At 37.6% G+C, this 9,320-nt stretch overlaps 1 pseudogene across 1 annotated transcript; it reads left to right on the forward strand.

The window, feature by feature from the left end:
- Nucleotides 1-1,256: 1,256 nt before the first annotated feature.
- On the forward strand, nt 1,257-9,079 carry LOC132190919 (TMV resistance protein N-like; annotated as a pseudogene). The gene is made up of 7 exons (XR_015909163.1): nt 1,257-1,371; nt 4,187-4,721; nt 5,302-6,389; nt 6,672-6,949; nt 7,047-8,554; nt 8,601-8,897; nt 8,933-9,079. The product of XR_015909163.1 is annotated as a TMV resistance protein N-like (transcript).
- Nucleotides 9,080-9,320: the final 241 nt, after the last annotated feature.

The raw sequence follows: 9,320 nt of genomic DNA on the forward strand, positions 1-9,320 counted from the left end.
GAAAGTTTTTTGTGCAAATCATTGTGGAAATTAGCAATTCCAAATGCGGCAAAAAAAATTTTCTGGAGAGCTTGCCACAATTTACTACCCACCAAGGAAAATTTACTTCGACATAGGGTAGTGAAAGAACCTTTTTGCCCCATTTGCTCGCAAGAACCGGCGGCTGTTCTTCATGCCTTGTGGGATTGTTTGGCAGCAAAAGATATATGGGGTTGCAATAAAAGGGCCTTCCAAAAGATGACCACGGAGGGGGGGAGCTTCATGCAAACCACAAAAAGCATTTTCTCTAAGTGTGACCTAACCGAATTTGCTCTATTTGTACAATTATCACGCCAAGTATGGTTCCATAGAAACAAATGGGTCCATGAAGGAATTTTCGTTGATCCTAACGTCATTCTCCAAAAAACAGCAGAGGAAACAATGGCCTATGCCCAATTACTCTAGAAGGAACCAGAGGAAAAGACTGTGTCTACTTGTTCGAAGGCATGGCGAGCACCTAACCAAGGTTGGCCCAAGGCAAATTGGGATGTGGCTATTGATAAAGTAAATGAAAGAGTGGGGGTCGGAGTTGTGCTCAGGGACGAGAATGGGCAAGTGATCGCTGCTCTGTGTAGAATGAGGATGGGTATATTAGAGCCAACTATGGGGGAAGAATATGCCGTCTATCATGCAGCTTGTTTATGCAGAGATATGGGAGTACAAAATTTAATTCTAGAGGGAGATGCCAAGCAAATTGTGGAGGCTATTCAACATGCAACGGACGCATGGAGACGTTTTGGGCATTTAATAAAAGACACAAGACAGATACTACTCACTCTATCAAGATGTAATTGTGTTTTCGTTCCTCATGAAGCAAATGAGGTGGCTCATAGGATGGCGAAAGCGGCTACAACTAATATTAGTGATAGAATTTGGAGGAATACCACTCCTAATTGTATTAGTGATATTATTTTGATTGAGCAATTAGCTCTATCTCTATGATTGTTTGTTGGAGTTGTTATACTCCACCTACGATTCATTATCAATAAAGTTCACCAATTTATCTAAAAAAAAAAAAAAAAAAAAAAAACCATTCCGCTCTCACTCAAGCTACCCCAGAAACGGTGTCGGCCAACAAACCCAGAAACTGAGCGAGAAACCCATTTTCGTTGGCCTCCCCAGACTTCTCACCTCTCCCCTGATATTACCCTCAAAGCACGATTTCTTTTCCAAACTACCCCCCACAAGCCCTCTCTCTATCTACCACTCTACCACCCATGGGCCAAATCATCAATGTGGTACGACGAAGCTGGAAGCGGAAGCGGGAGCCAGAATGCGAAGACCCAAACCAGGCTCGCAAGATTCTCCACGTCGAAGGCTCAAACAAAGAAGGTATTGTTTTCACCACACTCACAGATAAAATAGAAATGGTTAGGTGTATGCATTTGTATTTGTGTTTTATGACTGGATTAGCGCGTGTGAGCGGGTATAATGTCAATTTGATTGAGTAATTTATATGGCATACTGGTGTGATGACGCAATCGCTCATCACCTCCGTATAAAAAAATTAGGGGAAACTTCAGAAAACCCCCCTGAAGTTCCAGCCGATTTGAAAAACCCCCTCTGAATTTCCAAAGCTCTCACTTAGACCCCATGAACTTTGGTTTTCTCTCACTTTGGATCCCTTTAACATTAAACTACGTCGTTTTGGATGTTTTATACCCATTTTAACCTTCCCCAAAACTATGTTGTTTTGTGTCTTAAAATCACAATACATATCCAGCCCAAAACGACGTCGTTTTAAGCATAATTTAAAAAAAAAAAAAAAATTAAAAAAAAGTAAAATATATATATAGAAAATAAAATAAAATAAACCGGGGGTGGCTTCAGCCACCCCTTGGCCAAAATGGGGTGGCCGGACCACCCCATTTTTGGCCAAGAGCCACCCCCTGGCCGATCTGGGGGTGGTTGAACCACCCCCATGGCCAAGGGGGTGGTCCGGCCACCCCCTTGGCCAAAAAAAGAGAAAAAAAAAAAAAAAAAAAAAAAAAGGGGATGGGGTGTTTTTGGGGGTGGCCGGACCACCCCCAAGGGGCTGGGGTGGTTTCGGCCACCCCATACCGGCCGTATGGGGTGGCCGAAACCACCCCCAGCCCCTTGGGGGTGGTCCGGCCACCCCATATGCACCCCCCCCCCCCCCCCTTTTTTTTTTTTTTTTTTTTTTTCCCTTTTGGGTGTGGCCAGACCACCCCCATGGCCAAAGGGGTGGTCCGGCCACTCCCTTGGCCAAAAATGGGGTGGTTCGGCCACCCCATTTTGGCCAAGGGGTGGCTGAAGCCACCCCAGTTTTTTTCCTTTTTTTTTTCTTTTTTTTTAATTTTTTAATTTTTTCTTTTTTTAAAAAAAAAAAAAAAAAAATTAATGCCTAAAACGATGTCGTTTTAGGCTGGGTAATTTTAGGACACAAAACGACGTAGTTTTGGGGAAGGGTAAAATGGGTATAAAACATTCAAAACGACGTAGTTTAATGTTAAAGGGATCCAAAGTGAGAGAAAATGGAAGTTCAAGAGGCTTAAATGAGAGTTTTGGAAATTCAGGGGGGGTATTTCAAATCGGCTGGAACTTCAGGGGGGGTTTTTTTAAGTTTCCCCAAAAAATTATGATTGAGCATTTGGTAAACTTGGATGTGCAACTGGATTGCTCCAACTTTCAACCTATGATTAGGACTTACATGACCCGACACCCAATACGAAATTAAAGGATACGAAATTAAAGGATTAGGCTTGAGAAGTCTGACCGTTTAATTAAATGAGTGTGGTTGAGATACACATAGTTCGACACAACCGGAAACCTAATATTCGAACCCGAATTACCACCCTTATTCCTAAATAGTTTTTTTTTTTTTTCCTGATTAACAAGGTGTTCTTATAACCTATTAATTCAGTATAAGCTAGCTGTTGAGTTTCCCAGTGAAAGATCTAGATGATCCGACAAAATTTAGCAGTGAACTCCGATGTAAGCCATATATACTGGAGTCTTCTTCATCCTCAAATTCTCAGGGAGAGAGAGAGAGAGAGAGAGATAGAGAGAGAGAGAGACAGAGACAGAGACAGAGACAGAGACAGAGACAGAGACAGAGAGACCCATTTGAGTGACTGATAGAAAACTTTTATTTGCACTATGGCTTGGTTCTCGGCGGCAGTGGAAGTGAAAGCTATTTAAAAAAAGAAAAAAGAAAATGCAAGTTGAAAAAGTCTGAAGAGTATATTTACATGATACAGAAAAAGCAGTTGATGCCACAGCAGCAGTAGACGCTGTGCATCATTAGTAGAAGGATCTCTGCAAGAAAACATGACGATTGAAGAGGTACCCTTATAAACCTCTGTGAAAGCATCACCATTTCTCTCTCTCTCTCTCTCTCTCTCTCTCTGTATGTTTACTAGCCACATGTGTTTTTTTTTTCTATGTATCAATATCTTCTAAATTTTGCTCATACATAATTGTATAAGAAAATTGACTAAGAAATCTGTCATATTCTACTACTTGTTTGTGCTACAAATGGAGATGAACCGCATGAAAGAAGAAAACAGGGTATCGAGGAAGGTAGTAGAGCAAAAACTGAAAGATTACCATGATTTACAGATGAAATTCGCCACAATTCAGCTAAATAACCAAGAAAAGGTAAATCTAGTTTCCTTATTTATTGAATATGTCTGTTGTGTTATGCATAACAGCATAAATACTTAATTGTTTTACACTTTGCTTTGATTTAGGATCCTCAGTCCTTTCTTTCGCTTCGTGGTAACAACAAGGCTAGTCAAGAACCAAACACAGTTCCTAAAATTCTAGGTATCACTAACCAAAGCCTTCTATCACCGTCACCCACGGATGGTATTAGGGAGAGTGAATTAGGGTTGTCACTGAGGCTACATACTTATATTGAAGAACAAGAACAAGTGGAAGGTAAAAATCAGCAAGAAGAAAAATATGAAATTATTAGTAAGTTCGGATACCACTGAATCATCATCATTGTGTCCTCTTTAATAGGGTGAAACTTTGCTTAGAGCCTTAGAGGATCCTGAAAGAATTGAAGAAGAAAAAGAATGAATCATCATAAAAAAAATTTGGATTTAGATTTATGTTTAGTAAATGATATTTTTCTCATTTTTCAATTTACTTAACTTGCCAAATATGTCTTATTTTTCAGCCCAATCAAACTCAACCACAAGAAGCACCTTGTCTTCCATGGTTACTCCAACCCTTCCTTCATCTTCTGAATCTCGATGGGATCATGATGTCTTCTTGAGTTTCAAAGGTGAAGACACCCGAAAGAGCTTCACCGATCATCTCTACTCCGCCTTGGTAAAAGTAGGAATTCGTACCTTCCGAGATGACGAGGAACTTCCAAGAGGGGAGAACATGCCTACCAAACTTCTCAACGCCATTCAAGGGTCAAGGATTTCCATTGTGATTTTCTCCAAAAGCTATGCTTCTTCCAGTTGGTGCCTCAATGAGCTTGTAGAGATTATGAACAGTAAGAATACCATAGGCTGCACTCTTCTTTCGATATTTTATCATGTGGGCCCCTTGGATGTTCGAAAACAGACAAGAACTTTTGTGGAAGCCTTTGCTAGGTATGAAGAGTGATTTCAGACTGATATAGAGAGGGTGCAGAGGTGGAGGAAAGCTCTTAGTGAAGCTGCAAATTGCTCTGGCTGGGATCTCGAAAGCGTTGCAAATGGGTATTATGATATAGACTCTTCTACTTTTTCATGCATTTCTCATTCTTTTTCTTTTTTTGTTCTTTTCTTTTCTTTTAAATTTTAGACAAACATTGATCAAAAGTAAAATTAAGCTAAATGGATTTAAGAAAATGTGTTTGAGTTGAATCAGTTGATGGTTTTCTGTTCCATGCTCACTCTATTAGTATATCAAGATCTTGCCATCTAGAGACAAACCTTTTTTCTAGAAATTATCAAGTCTAGGATTGCTTTCAGATAAGCTATCAAACAGTTGAGAGAAATGATATTGTAACCATACTTTGCGCGAAACAATTAATGGCGTTTTCTACAAGAAGAAAAAAGAAATTGTTTCATGCCATGTCAATAGGAGAAGAAATTATATATAAATAGATTTAAATGATAATTATCAATAAAATTTGATAAAACCTAATTGTTTGTCATGTTATATTAATCTCATATTATATTCTCAAATGACTAGGATGATAAGATCTATTCGGTACCCTGATGAGTCATAATTTTTTTTTTTTTTTTCCTTGTGCTTACTTCGTTGTTCTATTTTCCATTTGAATCATATAATCAGGTATGAATTAAGATTCATCAAAGAGATTGTTGAAGAAGTTTTGTGTAAAGTGAACCTCGCTCGCTTGGATGTTGCCAAACACCCAATAGGAATAGAGTCTCGTGTTCATCATATTAAAGATTTATTAAATCTTGGAACAAGTGGCGTTCGCATTGTGGGCATTTACGGAATGGGTGGAAGAGGAAAAACAACCCTAACAAAGGCTGTTTATAATCAAATATGTGTTGCATTTGAAAGAAGTAGTTTTCTTTCAAACCTTAAAAAAAGTTTAGAAAAGCCCAATGGCTTAGTTCAGTTACAAGAACAACTTCCTCATGATATCTTGAAAACGAATTTGAAGATTGGTAGTGTTGATAGAGGAATAAGTATAATTGTGGAAAGAATTCATGAAAAAAAAGTTTTTGTTGTTCTTGATGATGTAGATGACTTTGAAAACCTACACGTGTTAGGTGAAAAGCAATGGTTTGGTCCAGGAAGTAGAATCGTTGTAACAACTAGAGATGAACATTTGTTAAGTCAATTAGGAGTAGATGAAAAATATAAAGTAGAACTGAATCGTTGGGAGTCTCTTCAACTGTTTAGTTGGCATGCCTTCAAGATGGTTGATCCAAAACAAGATTACTCAGAGCTTACAATTGAAGCAGTGGATTATGCCGGAGGAATTCCATTAGCTCTTGTGGTTTTGGGTTCTTTTCTTAAAGGAAGAAGCATTGTTGAATGGAAAAATGAATTGAAAAAATTATGAAGAGCTCCTCATGACGAGATTCAAAAAATACTTGGGATAAGTTTTGATTCACTGGACAGTTCTACAAAGGACATATTCCTTGATATTGCATGTTTCTTTGTCGGTATGGACAAAGAATATGCAATCAAAATACTCTATGGTTGTAATTTCTCTCCAGGGATTGCTATCTCTATTCTCATTCAGAGGTCACTTGTAACAATTGATTACCAAAATAAGTTAAAGGTGCATAATCTGATTCATGATATGGGAAGGGAAATTGTTTGTGAAGAATCACCCAAATATCCAGGAAAACATAGTAGGTTGTGGTTTCACGAAGATGTGTTAAATGTACTACACAAACATACGATAAGAGGCATATGCATTTACATATATAAACACATGCACATGCACATGGACATAATGTACATGCTTTGTAGGTATGCATGAGAGATTTTCCTTTTTGCCAAGCATACTTCAAATTTAAATGGTATGCAATCGCGTTTTAAGCAATTCTAATCATGTTCAAATCACTTTATTATTCTTTTTCGAATTATGGTGAGAATATATAGGCCTCTTATAGCTCAAAGTTATTCTAGCTTTATACAAGATGAGGATGTGCATTGCTAATCCAACCATCTATTTTGCTAGGGATCAGAAACAGTCGAGGGTCTCATCTTAAATCTATCTGTACTTGAAGGTGTATATTTGAAAATTGAAGCATTAACAAATATGAAGAATTTGAGATTACTCCAAATCAATTATGTACATCTCACAGGATCTTATGAACATCTCTCTAAAGAGCTAAAATGGTTTTGTTGGCATGAGTGTCCCTTGGAATTTCTACCACAGGGTTTTCATCTAGAGAACCTTGTTATTCTTGACATGCAGAATAGCAATGTCAAACAAGTCTGGAAGAAGAAAAAAGTATAACAAATCTTGCAGTGCCCTTATTCACTATTAATGTCAAATACGTAACTAACAATAATTTTTTTTTTTTTTTTTTTTTTTTTTTGTTTTACAGATATTCAACAAGTTGAAGGTTCTTAATCTTAACAATTCCAAATATCTCACCAGATCACCAGACTTTTCTTAAGTGCCACAACTGGAGATACTAATATTTGAAGGTTGCACGAGCTTAGTTCAGGTTCATGAATCCATTGGATACCTTAAAAGACTTGTTTGATTGAATTTAAAGAATTGCATGAACTTGATGGATCTTCCAAGAAGCATTTCTAACTTAGAATATCTTGAAACTCTTGACTTGTCTAGCTGCACAACACTTGAAAAAATTCCGTCCTTACCCTCCTCATTTGGTATTTTGAAGAACCTCAAAACTCTATCATTATATGATTGTAGTCATCTCACCGAATTACCAAACTTCTTACCTACCCCACATCTAGAGAGTCTAGTACTTGAAGGTTGTACAAGTTTGGTTGAGATTCATGAGTCCATTGGACATCAAAAAAGACTTATTTTGCTGGATTTACAAAGATGCGAGAACCTTAGGAATCTTTCGAACAACATTTCTAACTTAGAATCTCTTGAAACTCTTGACTTATCTAAGTGCTTTAATCTTAAAAATTTACCTGATCAATTGGGGAATATGATAGTTTTAAAGGAGCTGTATGCGGAGAAAACTGCTATTAAGCAACTACCACCCTTCTTTAGCCTTTTGAAGAATCTTGAAACTGTATCATTATGTGGATGTGAATGTCTCATCGAATCACCAGAGTTCTTAGAAACCTCACGTTTAGAGACATTGATACTTGAAGATTGTGCAAGCTTGGTTGAGGTTCACGAATCTATTGGACTTCTAAAAAGACTTGTTTGTCAAAGTTTAGGAAGATGCAAAAAGCTTAGGAATCTTCCAAGTAGTATTTCTAACTTAGAATGACTGCATAGAGCTTGACAAGTTACCAAAACAATTGGGAAATATGACAGCTTTAAAGGAGATTCTTGCAGACATAACTGCTATTGAGCAACTACCCTCCTCCTTCAGTCGTTTGAGGAATCTCGGAATTGTATTATTATCTGGAAGTGGAGGACCATCCTCATCATGGATATCACTCAAAAGCTCCAACCACATAAGTTTGTTAGCTTCCATTTCTAGATTAAGTTCGTTGACAAAACTAGATCTCAATGACTGCAATTTGTCTGAAGATGAGATTCCTATTGAACTTGGATGTTTATCTTCTCTCAGAGAATTGGTTTTATCTAGAAACAATTTTCTTAATCTACTTAGTTGCGTCAACTACCTTCCTGCATTATCGGATTTGTTTGTAAATGAGTGTACTACTCTTCAATCAATCTCAATCCCCATAAGTGTAAAAATTCTGGAAGCAAATGGTTGCACATCATTGGAAAGAATCTTAATTTTGACGAACAAGAGTTCAGGATCTTTTTACCTTAATAATTGCCACAAACTGGTTGAAATTCAAAGTTTGAACAGTGTGTGTGTGATCTGCATCAAATGTTCTCATGGGAAGGTGCAACAATCTAGCATATGATTTTAGAAAGAGTATTCTCCAGGTTCTCTCTCTCTCATTTTATGACGTAAACACATTTTTTGAAACAGATGCTGTGCAAGACAGATAGCAGTTCCCTTTGCCTCCCCGGAAGTGAGATTCCAAATTGGTTTAGCCATCAGACAATCGGTTCTTTAATATCCTTTCATGTTCCTTCCTTTTTGGATGGTAAAATGGGCAAGGTGCTTGTTTGCGTTGTTTATGCAGCAAACAAGGAAGTACCCAGACTGTTAGATCTAGAGGGTTGGTTCGACTGGACATTCTGTAATAAAACTAAAAATCCCCAAGAGTCATACAAGATAGAGTCCAAAAACTTCTATTTTGATAGCTTTCAAGATCATATATTTGTAGCCATGATACAATTTCATCATATAATCTCGAGATGAAAAGTGGAGACGAAATAGAGCTGTCTGTTGATCTTGGGGACCAGAGTCAAGTGAAGAAGTGTGAAATACAAGTGAAGAAGTGTGGAATTCATCTCCTAGTTGATGAGCCAAATGTTATGGATGAAGATGGAAGTGTGGTCTAATACAAGGAAGCACCAGAGATTTACGTAGATGGGGTTGGTTTGCCTGGAGATTTTGTAATAAAACTAGAAATTCCCAAATATACTTGGTTTGTTCCAGAGAATGCTTTTTTGATAGCTGTGAAGATCATATATTTGAAGAGGTGATGGGATTTTGTCGAATTGAACTTGAGATGAAAATTGGAGATAGTGTTCACATTACTTGCCAAATGGATAATGTTCGCATGGTCTATCTTGTTTTGCT

The sequence above is a fragment of the Corylus avellana genome, chromosome 9 (assembly GCF_965113065.1).
Source record: "Corylus avellana chromosome 9, dhCorAvel1.hap1.2, whole genome shotgun sequence".
In the NCBI taxonomy this organism is placed as follows: Eukaryota; Viridiplantae; Streptophyta; class Magnoliopsida; order Fagales; family Betulaceae; genus Corylus; species Corylus avellana.